This window comes from Microcebus murinus, unplaced genomic scaffold (assembly GCF_040939455.1).
Source record: "Microcebus murinus isolate Inina unplaced genomic scaffold, M.murinus_Inina_mat1.0 scaf026_hap2_Mmur4.0, whole genome shotgun sequence".
Lineage (NCBI taxonomy): Eukaryota > Metazoa > Chordata > Mammalia > Primates > Cheirogaleidae > Microcebus > Microcebus murinus.
This window is the reverse complement of record NW_027438972.1, coordinates 147,753-158,261: the sequence shown is the minus strand read 5'-3', so window position 1 is coordinate 158,261 and position 10,509 is coordinate 147,753. Positions and strand designations below refer to the sequence as shown.

Genomic DNA, 10,509 nt, shown 5'->3' with positions numbered 1-10,509 from the left:
GGCGGAGGGCGCCCCTGCCCCGCTCAAGAAGCCGAGCCTCTCTGCGCTTCCCCGCCGCCTCCTCCCCCCGCCCCAGGCCCCGCGCCGGGTCGGGCCTGTTGAGTTCGCCGGCCGGGTCCCGCGGGCTCCGAGGGACGGGGGTGACAGGCGGGGCGGGCCGGGGTTGGGGGCTGTCTCTGTATACACACACACTCACACTCACTCACTCACTCACTCACACTCACACAAGATGCGCCTCCACGGCTGGACCCGCCAAGGTGGAGACCTTCAAGCCCCCTTCCTCTCCTTGCCTGGCCTCCTTCACCTCCCCGCCCCCCACCCCCAGCGCACGGGCGGGAGGGGCGGGGCGCTCGCCCTTTGACCCCAGCCAGGGGCGGCCCTCCCCCACAACCCCTTTCAGCTGCGCCCCCCACCCTGTGGCCCTGCGGCCGCCTATTCCCCCGGGCCAGGGCTGGGGCACAGCGCACGGGGGAGGGGAGCCAGTGTATGGGGCGTCTCTCTCTCTCTCTCTCTCTCTCTCTCTCTCTCTCTCTCTCTCTCTCTCTCTCTCTCTCTCTCTCGGGATGTGTCCCATGGGTGGGGTGGGGTGGCGTGGTTTGTGGGGCGCTGAAGAAATCAGTCCCCTCCATCTCCTCCCTCTGGAAAACACCCAAGCCCTTGGAGAACTGCCCGCACCTCTACCTACCGTGGGGGCCGGGACCCTCCTCTGTGTCCTCCTGTGGCCCAGTCCAAGGGGCCTGGGCCTGGCCGGGGCTGCACTGGACCCCAACCACCCTGGCGTGTGGACTCGCTAAAAATCGGCGATTAGATATTGGATTCCAGCGTCATTGAGGTCATTTCACTAATGAGTGCACCGCAAAGAGTTTCCTAATCCATCTGTGAGGGTGGCAACCGAAAGAGAATTTTAGAGCTGACAGAATAGGCGAGGAAAGGCATAGGAGATTTCCACACCCAGTAAGGAAGCCTTTCCCAAAGTGGAAGAAAGAAAGGAGCAAACAGAGACACCGGTAGCCCGCCCGGATCAGAGTCTGCCCCTGAGAGAAAGTACCCTGACCAGGTTCACCCGTGGGTGGGTCGCGAGCTAGCGGCATTCAGAAGAGCGAGGCCCCAGTCTGTGCAGAAGACACCTGCACTCGGGTGTGTGTGGCGGCACAATTCACAAGCAGCTCCAGATGTTAAACCAAGGAGAAGCCAGGGAGTTCCCAACGCCCCAGGTGTCCTCAGCCCACGACTGGCTGCTGTGGGAATGCGAAGCCCGGCTCCTTGTCTCAGAGCGGGGCAACCAGGAGGTGTGATGTCCACCCCGGGGTTCCCAGGAGGATCAGACTGAAGCTGGGACTTGGCCTGAAAGTGTCCCCTCGCATGGCCACCCCCTTCCCCTTCCTGCTCCTCTACTCCTGGTGCCCCTCCATCCAGGGGCCAGACCTTAAAGAGTCACCCGCAAGAGAATCCTGGTCCCAAAGGAGCCTTCTGGGGGACCCCTGCTGAGAGAGGTTGTGGGCATGGCCCGCTGGGGCTCTGCCCGACCCAGGGCTGAGAGATGCAACCTCCCAGCTCTGGGTCCCTGCAGGAAGTGTTGGCAAGCACAGGGCCAGTCCTCCAAAGGCCCAGGTGCAGGGAGCCCAGGCCAAGCAGCCTGTGGAAGAAGCCACATGCTGTGCCACCCCGGGGAACACGACTGCAGGCCCCGGCCCTTCCCACCTCCTCCTCCTCCTCCTCCTCCTCCTCCTCCTCCTCCTCCTCCTCCTCCCACCCCGCCCCCGCCCCCGCCCCCACATGGCACAGGGCCCAGAGACACCTCAGACACTTGCTACCCAAAGTGCAAAGGGCATCAGTTGCTCCTCCAAACCCCCCCCAGCCCAGCAGACCGCATTGTCCAGCCAGCGCCCGGGCCTCCCTGGGGTGCCCAGCACAAAAGTGCAGACACCCACCGGACCCTCCATCTCAGTTTTCGGATGTTTTTGCCACTCTAAGGACCCGCAGGCCAGCTGGGCCTTCTGGCAGGACAGAGAGCCCCGGAATCCGACGTGGAGAGCTGGGTGTACGTCCCCATGAGGAGGCGGTCCCCACCTCCGCGGCTATCCCCTTGCGGGGAGCGGCAGCCGCGGGGCCTCAGAGAAGACACCAGGCTGGGCCCCCACGGCACAGCGGGAGCACGTCCCCCGCAGGCCACTTAGCGATGGCGGCCAGCCGGCGGACGGTTGGGTTGCGCGAGACGCTGCGGCCGCCCTGCTACCGGGTTCCTGGGAGGGCGTCCTGGAACCAGCGTCCACACCAAGCCCTTGGAAGGCCCAGGCGACGGAGGAGCCCCGTCAGGCAGGGGCCGAGGACGGTGACAGGTGATAGGCCGGGCGGGAAGGAGTCAGTCAGGCAGGGGCCGTGGAGGAGACGGGCTGGGTAAGGGTTAGGGTTCGTGTCAGGGCACAAGTCACAATCGCAAAGACCTGGAAGCCACCCGAGTGCCCATCGACCCACGAGTGGGTAAATAAAATGTGGCGCGTGGACACCACGGAGTGCTATTCGGCTATGAGGAGCAGCGGTGAGGGGGCACCTCTCGTGGTTCTCCTGGCCAGAGCTGGAACCCGTTCCAGTAAGCCAAGTATCCCAAGAATGGACACACGAGCACCACGTGCTCGCGCTCACCAGCAAATGGGTACGAACCGATGGACACCTAAGTGGACACAGAGGAATCACCTTCTTCGGGTGGGTGTCGGGCGGGTGGGGGGAGGGGATGGGCATACACATCCATTAGGAATGGGGTGGGTACGCACCGACTGGGGGATGGGCGCACTTGAAGCTCTGACCCGAGGGGGGAGGCTGGGAGAGGGCAACGCACCCGACCTTAACATTGGTGCCCCCACAATATGCTGGAACAACATGAGAGGTAAATGAATAAGAACACGGGGGGGGGAGGGGGGCACGGGCAACACATGTCACCTTAATACTTGGACTCCCATCATCTGCTTGAAAAGAGAGAGAAAAGAAAATGCAATAATAGAGATAAGAGACACTTTTTAAAAATAATGAATCCGGCCGGGCGCTGTGGCTCACGCCTGTAATCCTAGCTCTTGGGAGGCCGAGGCGGGCGGATTGCTCAAGGTCAGGAGTTCAAAACCAGCCTGAGCAAGAGCGAGACCCCGTCTCTACTATAAATAGAAAGGGGGGGGCGGAGCAAGATGGCGGACGAATAACACCGCCAGACAGAGGGTCTCTACAGAAAAGACCAATTCTAGCAGAAACTAGAGGAAAGAAGCAAGAAGACGAGCATACAGCGGACAAGGGCCGGAAGGAGGGGTACCTGAGACCCCGGGAGACTCCACGGGAGGAGGCTGCGGAGGAGAACTGGAGGCTGAGACCACCGGAGCAGCCCGGAGACCAGCTGCAAGGGTAGGTGGAATTGCTGTTTCCCCTCCCCTGCATTCGGGACTGCTGGCGGGCTCCCCAGTGGGTGGAGAGACCTGCGGACATCAGCCCAGAGACTGCCGCCGCTTGCCAACGGTGAGCCTGTAGCAGACGTGGCACCAGGTTCCCAACTTCCTCCGGGCACCTCCGTGTGCACGGACCCGAGCCGCGCGGCAGGCGCCATATTGCCTCCTCCTCCCCTCCGCCGACCCTACCCGCGGCTGCCCAGAGAGACAATACAGCCACCAGCCGGAGGCACCTCCAGGGAACGGGACCTTCCCGTTTGGGACCCCGCCCGCCCTCCCAGGTGCTGCTGGCACCGTGTTCCCAGGAAAACGGTGCCGACTCAGAGGCTGAGAGACATAGACCCAGCTTGGGCTCCCTGTGGGTGAATTAGGACCGGAAATCCTCTCCCTGGTGGGAATACAGTTTGAACTCTGGGACCCAGAGGTCGGACCTGCAGACCAAATCCCCTGCACCGAGGGCTAGCATTGCCCCGGGCACAGAAGGATTATACGCGAACAGCCTACTGAGGGCTGTGTGCCTCCAGGGGCGGATCGGCGTCCTAGAGGGCAACCCTCCTCCCAGGAGGAGGCCGTGCGCCCAACCCAGGTGGCGTTCCTGTGCAGGGAACCTCCCCGCCGGCACCACAGTCCGGGGAGGCCTGGTGGCTTGTGGTCTGGCCTGCTGGCAGAGGCCCAGGAGTAGCTGCAGAGTTGGGGAGGGTGGAAAGAAGCGAGGCCTGCTGCAGACTGCGGGTCTCAGACAGCCCCACCCCCACCTCCAGACTTTCTGGCTGAGCGGGACCATTCCAGCCCTGCCCTGACAGCTTTCCCTGTAAGCTGAGAACAGAACTTTGACCCCTGCTAACGGCCTGAGGGCAGGCTTACCCAACCCAGCTCCGCCCAGAACGAGAGCTGATAACAGGACTCAAAATCAACACCATAGCCTGTTCCTCCAAGCAAACGCCACCTACTGACAGGGGCGGCATCTTGCACAGCCTTTCCACGGCATCCACTGACTCAATATACAGGGAGTGGTCCAATTTCACCCACAGGCACCACCTAACGCCTCAGAAACTAAACAAGGTGTGTGAATACCCAAACAATAACCTAAGGAAAGAAACAACAACTGATCGACATGGGAAGAAATCAGCGAAAGAACTCAGGAAATATGAAGAACCAAACGGAAAACACACCCCCAAGGAGGAGCACCAGCCCCCTAGAAACGGACACCGACCAAAATCAGGCAACCAATATGACAGAAAAGGAATTTCGTAAGTGGATCATAAGAACACTCACCCAGCTGCAACAACAACTCAATAACCAACACCAAGAAAACACAAAAAACCTCCAAGAAATGGAACAAAGGTTCAACAAAGAGATTGACACAGTGAAGAAAACTTTAACCGAAGTCCTGGAGATGAAGAATCAACTCAGAGAACTACAAAATACTGTGGAAAGTCTCAAGAACAGGGTAGATCAAGCAGAAGAAAGAATCTCAGAGCTTGAAGATAACACCTTCCAATTAAATAAATCAGTCACAGAAATACAGCAGAGAAACAAGAGAAAAGACCAAAGCCTACAAGAGCTGTGGGATTATGTGAAAAAACCTAACGTGAGGGTCATAGGTTTAGCCGAAGGGGAGGAAGACAACACTCAAGGGCTGGACAAGCTTTTTGAAGATATAATAGAGGAAAATTTCCCAGGCCTTGCTCAAAATCTCGATATACAAGTTCAAGAAGCCCAGAGGACCCCTGGGAGATTCAATGCAAACAGGAAGACGTCACGTCATGCAGTCATCAGACTGACCAAAGTATCAACTAAAGAGGCCCTTCTAAGAGCTGTAAGACAAAAGAAGCAAGTGACATACAAGGGAAAGCCAATTCGAATAACATCAGACTTCTCTAATGAGACTTTACAAGCAAGGAGAGACTGGGGCCCCATTCTCACTCTTTTGAAACAAAACAATGCCCAGCCTAGAATATTATTCCCTGCAAAACTAAGCTTCATATATGAAGGAGAAATAAAAACATTCTCAGACAAGCAAAGGCTCAGAGAATTCACCAAGACAAGACCAGCCCTACAAGAAGTACTTAAAACAGCGTTACGCACGGAACATCATAATAATAATCCACGGATATAAAAACAACCAAAACCCAAAGATATTAAAGGCCAGATATTACAATGGCTCAAGACAGAAACCATAGCAACAACATCCAACCCAACAGAATGATCAGTAATCTACCTTACCTATCAGTTCTCTCAATAAATGTGAATGGCTTAAACTCTCCACTCAAGAGACATAGGCTGGCTGAATGGATAAGAAAATACAGGCCAAGTATATGCTGTCTTCAGGAAACACATTTAACCTGCAAGGATGCACATAGACTAAAAATAAAAGGGTGGAGATCAATATTCCAAGCAAATAGAAACCAAAAGAAGGCTGGTGTGGCAGTTCTAATTTCAGACGATTTAGTTTTTAAACCAACAAAAGTAGTAAAAGACAAAGAGGGTCATTATATAATGGTGAAGGGCACAGTCCAACAAGAGGAGATAACAATTTTAAATATATATGCACCCAACTTAGGTGCACCCAGATTCATAAAGCAAACCTTACTGGAGCTAAGCAAATGGATTAATAGCAACTCCATAATCGCCGGAGATTTCAACACCCCACTGACGGCACGAGACAGATCCTCCAAACAGAAAATTAATAAAGAAATAATGGACTTAAACAAAACTCTAGAACAATTGGGTCTGACAGACATCTACAGAACATTCTACCCAAAATCCACTGAATATACGTTCTTCTCATCAGCTCACGGGACATTCTCTAAGATTGACCATATCCTAGGACACAAAGAAAATCTCAAGAAATTTAAAAAAATAGAAATCATACCATGTACTTTCTCAGATCACAGTGGAATAAAACTAGAAATCAACCCTAACAGAAACTCACATTTCTACACAAAAACGTGGAAATTAAACAACCTCCTACTAAATGATTACTTCGTAAATGAAGAAATCAAGACGGAAATAAAAAACTTCTATGAAGAAAACGACAATGGAGAGACAAGTTATCAACTCCTCTGGGACACAGCTAAAGCAGTTCTGAGAGGAAAGTTTATCTCCATAAATGCCTATAACCAAAAGGCAAGAAGATCACAAATAGACAATCTAATGAAACGACTCAAAGAGCTGGAAAAAGAAGAACAGACCAACCCCAAACCCAGCAGAAGAAGTGAAATCAACAAGATCAAATCAGAACTAAACGAAATTGAAAACAGGAAAGCTATTCAGGAGATTAATAAAACAAAAAGTTGGTTCTTTGAAAAAATAAACAAAATTGACACGCCATTGGCTAAGCTAACGAAAAGCAGAAAAGAGAAATCTCTAATAAGCTCCATCAGGAATGAAAAAGGAGATATCACAACTGATCCCAAAGAGATACAAGATACAATTTATGAATACTACAAAAATCTTTATGCACACAAACTGGAAAATGTGGAGGAAATGGACAAATTTCTAGAAACACACAGCCTCCCTAGGCTCAACCAGGAAGAAATAGATTCCCTGAACAGACCAATCTCAACAGCTGAAATAGAAACAGCAATTAAAAATCTCCCTAAAAAGAAAAGTCCCGGTCCAGATGGCTTCACACCTGAATTTTACCATACTTACAAAGAAGAACTAGTACCTATCTTGCAGAAACTATTCCACAACATCGAGAAGAACGGAAACCTCCCCGACACCTTTTATGAAGCGAATATTACTCTGATACCAAAACCAGGAAAAGATGCAACAAAAAAAGAAAACTACAGACCAATATCCCTAATGAATATAGATGCAAAAATTTTCAACAAAATCTTAGCTAACCGAATCCAGACACTTATCAAAAAATTAATCCACCACGACCAAGTGGGCTTCATCCCAGGGATGCAGGGATGGTTCAACATACGTAAATCTATAAATGCAATTCACCACATCAACAGAAGCAAAAACAAAGACCACATGATTCTTTCAATAGATGCAGAAAAAGCTTTTGACAAAATTCAACACCCTTTCATGATACGAACACTTAAGAAAATAGGCATAGAAGGGACATACCTAAAAATGATACAAGCCATATATGACAGACCCGTAGCCAACATCATACTGAATGGGGAAAGACTGAAATCATTCCCACTTAGAACTGGAACCAGACAAGGCTGCCCACTATCTCCACTTCTATTCAACATAGTGCTGGAAGTCTTGGCTACAGCAATCAGACAGGAAAATGGAATCAAAGGTATCCAAATAGGGGCAGAAGAGATCAAACTTTCACTGTTTGCTGATGATATGATATTGTATCTAGAAAACCCCAAGGATTCAACCAAGAAACTCCTGGAACTGATCAATGAATTTAGTAAAGTCTCAGGATACAAAATTAATACACAGAAATCAGAGGCATTCATATACGCCAACAACAATCTAATTGAGAACCAAATCAAAGACTCAATTCCCTTCACAATAGCAACAAAGAAATTAAAGTACCTAGGAATATATTTAACCAAAGAGGTAAAAGACCTCTACAGGGAGAACTATGAAACACTGAGGAAGGAAATAGCAGAGGATGTAAACAGATGGAAATCCATACCATGCTCATGGATCGGCAGACTCAATATCGTCAAAATGTCTATACTACCCAAACTGATCTACAGATTCAATGCAATACCTATTAAAATCCCATCAGCATTCTTCACAGATATAGAAAAAATAATTTTACGCTTCGTATGGAACCAAAGAAGACCCCGAATATCAAGAGCAATTCTAGGCAACAAAAACAAAATGGGAGGCATTAATATGCCAGATATCAAACTATACTACAAAGCTGTAGTAATTAAAACAATATGGTATTGGCACAAAAACAGGAATATTGACCAGTGGAACAGATGTGAGAATCCTGATATAAAACCATCCTCATATAGCCGTCTCATCTTTGACAAAGCAGACAAAAACATACGCTGGGGAAAAGAATCCCTCTTCAATAAATGGTGCTGGGAAAACTGGATAGCCACCTGTAGAAGGCTAAAACAGGACCCACACCTTTCACCTCTCACAAAAACCAACTCACGCTGGATAACAGACTTAAACCTAAGATATGAAACTATTAGAACTCTAGAGGAAAAAGTTGGAAACACTCTCCTAGACATCGGCCTGGGCAAAGAGTTTATGAAGAAGTCCCCAAAGGCAATCACAGCAGCAACAAAAATAAATAAATGGGACATGATCAAACTACAAAGCTTCTGCACAGCCAAAGAAATAGTCATGAAAGTAAACAGACAACCTACAGAATGGGAGAAAATTTTTGCATCCTATGCATCCGATAAGGGACTGATAACTAGAATATACTTAGAACTCACGAAAATTAGGAAGAAAAAATCAAATAACCCCATTAAAAAGTGGGCAAAGGACTTGAACAGAAATTTTTCTAAAGAAGACAGAAGAATGGCCAACAAACATATGAAGAAATGCTCAACATCTCTAATCATCAGGGAAATGCAAATCAAAACCACAATGAGATATCACTTAACCCCAGTGAGAATGGCCTTTATCAAAAAATCTCCAAACAATAAATGCTGGCGTGGTTGCGGAGAGAGAGGAACACTCCTACACTGCTGGTGGGACTGCAAACTAGTTCAACCTCTGTGGAAAGCAATATGGAGATACCTTAAAGCGATACAAGTGAATCTACCATTTGATCCAGCAATCCCATTGCTGGGCATCTACCCAAATGATCCAGTGACACTCTACAAAAAAGACACCTGCACTCGAATGTTTATAGCAGCACAATTCATAATTGCAAGGCTGTGGAAACAGCCCAAGTGCCCATCAATCAAAGAATGGATTAATAAAATGTGGTATATGTACACCATGGAGTACTATTCAGCTCTAAGAAACAATGGTGATATAGCACACCTTATATTTTCCTGGTTAGAGCTGGAACCCATACTACTAAGTGAAGTATCCCAAGAATGGAAAAACAAGCACCAGATATATTCTCCAGCAAACTGGTATTAAGTGAGTAGCACCTAAGTGGACACATAGGTGCTACAGTAATAGGGTATTGGGCGGGTGGGAGGGGGGAGGGGGGCGGGTATATACATACATAGTGAGTGAGATGTGCACCATCTGGGGGATGGTCATGATGGAGACTCAGACTTTTGGGGGGAGGGGGGGAAATGGGCATTTATTGAAACCTTAAAATCTGTACCCCCATAATATGCCAAAATAAAAAAAAATAATTATAAAAAAAAAAAATAAAAAAAAAAAAAAAAAATAAATAAATAGAAAGGAATTAATTGGCCAACTGATATATATATATAAAAAATTAGCGGGGCATGGTGGCGCATGCCTGCAGTCCCAGCTACCCGGGAGGCTGAGGCAGAAGGATCACTGGAGCCCAGGAGTTTGAAGTTGCTGTGAGCTAGGCTGACGCCACGGCACTCACTCTAGCCTGGGCAACAAACCGAGACTCTGTCTCAAAAAAAAAAAAAAAAAATGAATCCGAAGAGAAAAGTAAAAGGAGGCCTGTGGAGCAGGTCTGGGTGTGACTCCGGATCCCCCAACATCAGGTGCCACCACCAAAGATTCCTACGTGTAGCCCATAGAACCCCAAAAGCAACGGGAGGAGTTCTGGTCACATACTCCCTCAAAATGACATCCTGGCCTTCTTCTGGAACTCCCTCCCCTCTCAGACTCTCAAGGTTTCCTCCAGCGTGTCGGCTCCCACAGAGCAGACCTTTGGTCTGAGACCTGACTGTCCAGAAGCCACGCATGCTGCCGCGTGGCGGCGGTGTCGCGGCTCGGGACAAGAGGAGGCCCCACGGTGCGGGCTGGGGCGCCAGGCACCGCGGCGGGCGCTGAGGGTGGGGGTCACCCCCACCCCGGGCCGCCCCCGCACTCCCAGAAACGCGACAGAACCAGAGGCAAAAAAAAAAAGAAGAAGCCTACGGCACCCGGTATTCCCGGGCGGTCTCCCATCCAAGTTCTAACCAGGCCCGAGCCTGCTTAGCTTCCGAGACCAGACGGGATCGGGCGCGTTCGGGGTGGTGTGGCCGTGGAC

At 50.2% G+C, this 10,509-nt stretch overlaps 1 pseudogene; it reads right to left on the bottom strand.

Annotated features, from left to right (window-relative positions):
* Positions 1-10,390: 10,390 nt before the first annotated feature.
* LOC142868101 (uncharacterized) lies at positions 10,391-10,509 on the bottom strand (annotated as a pseudogene).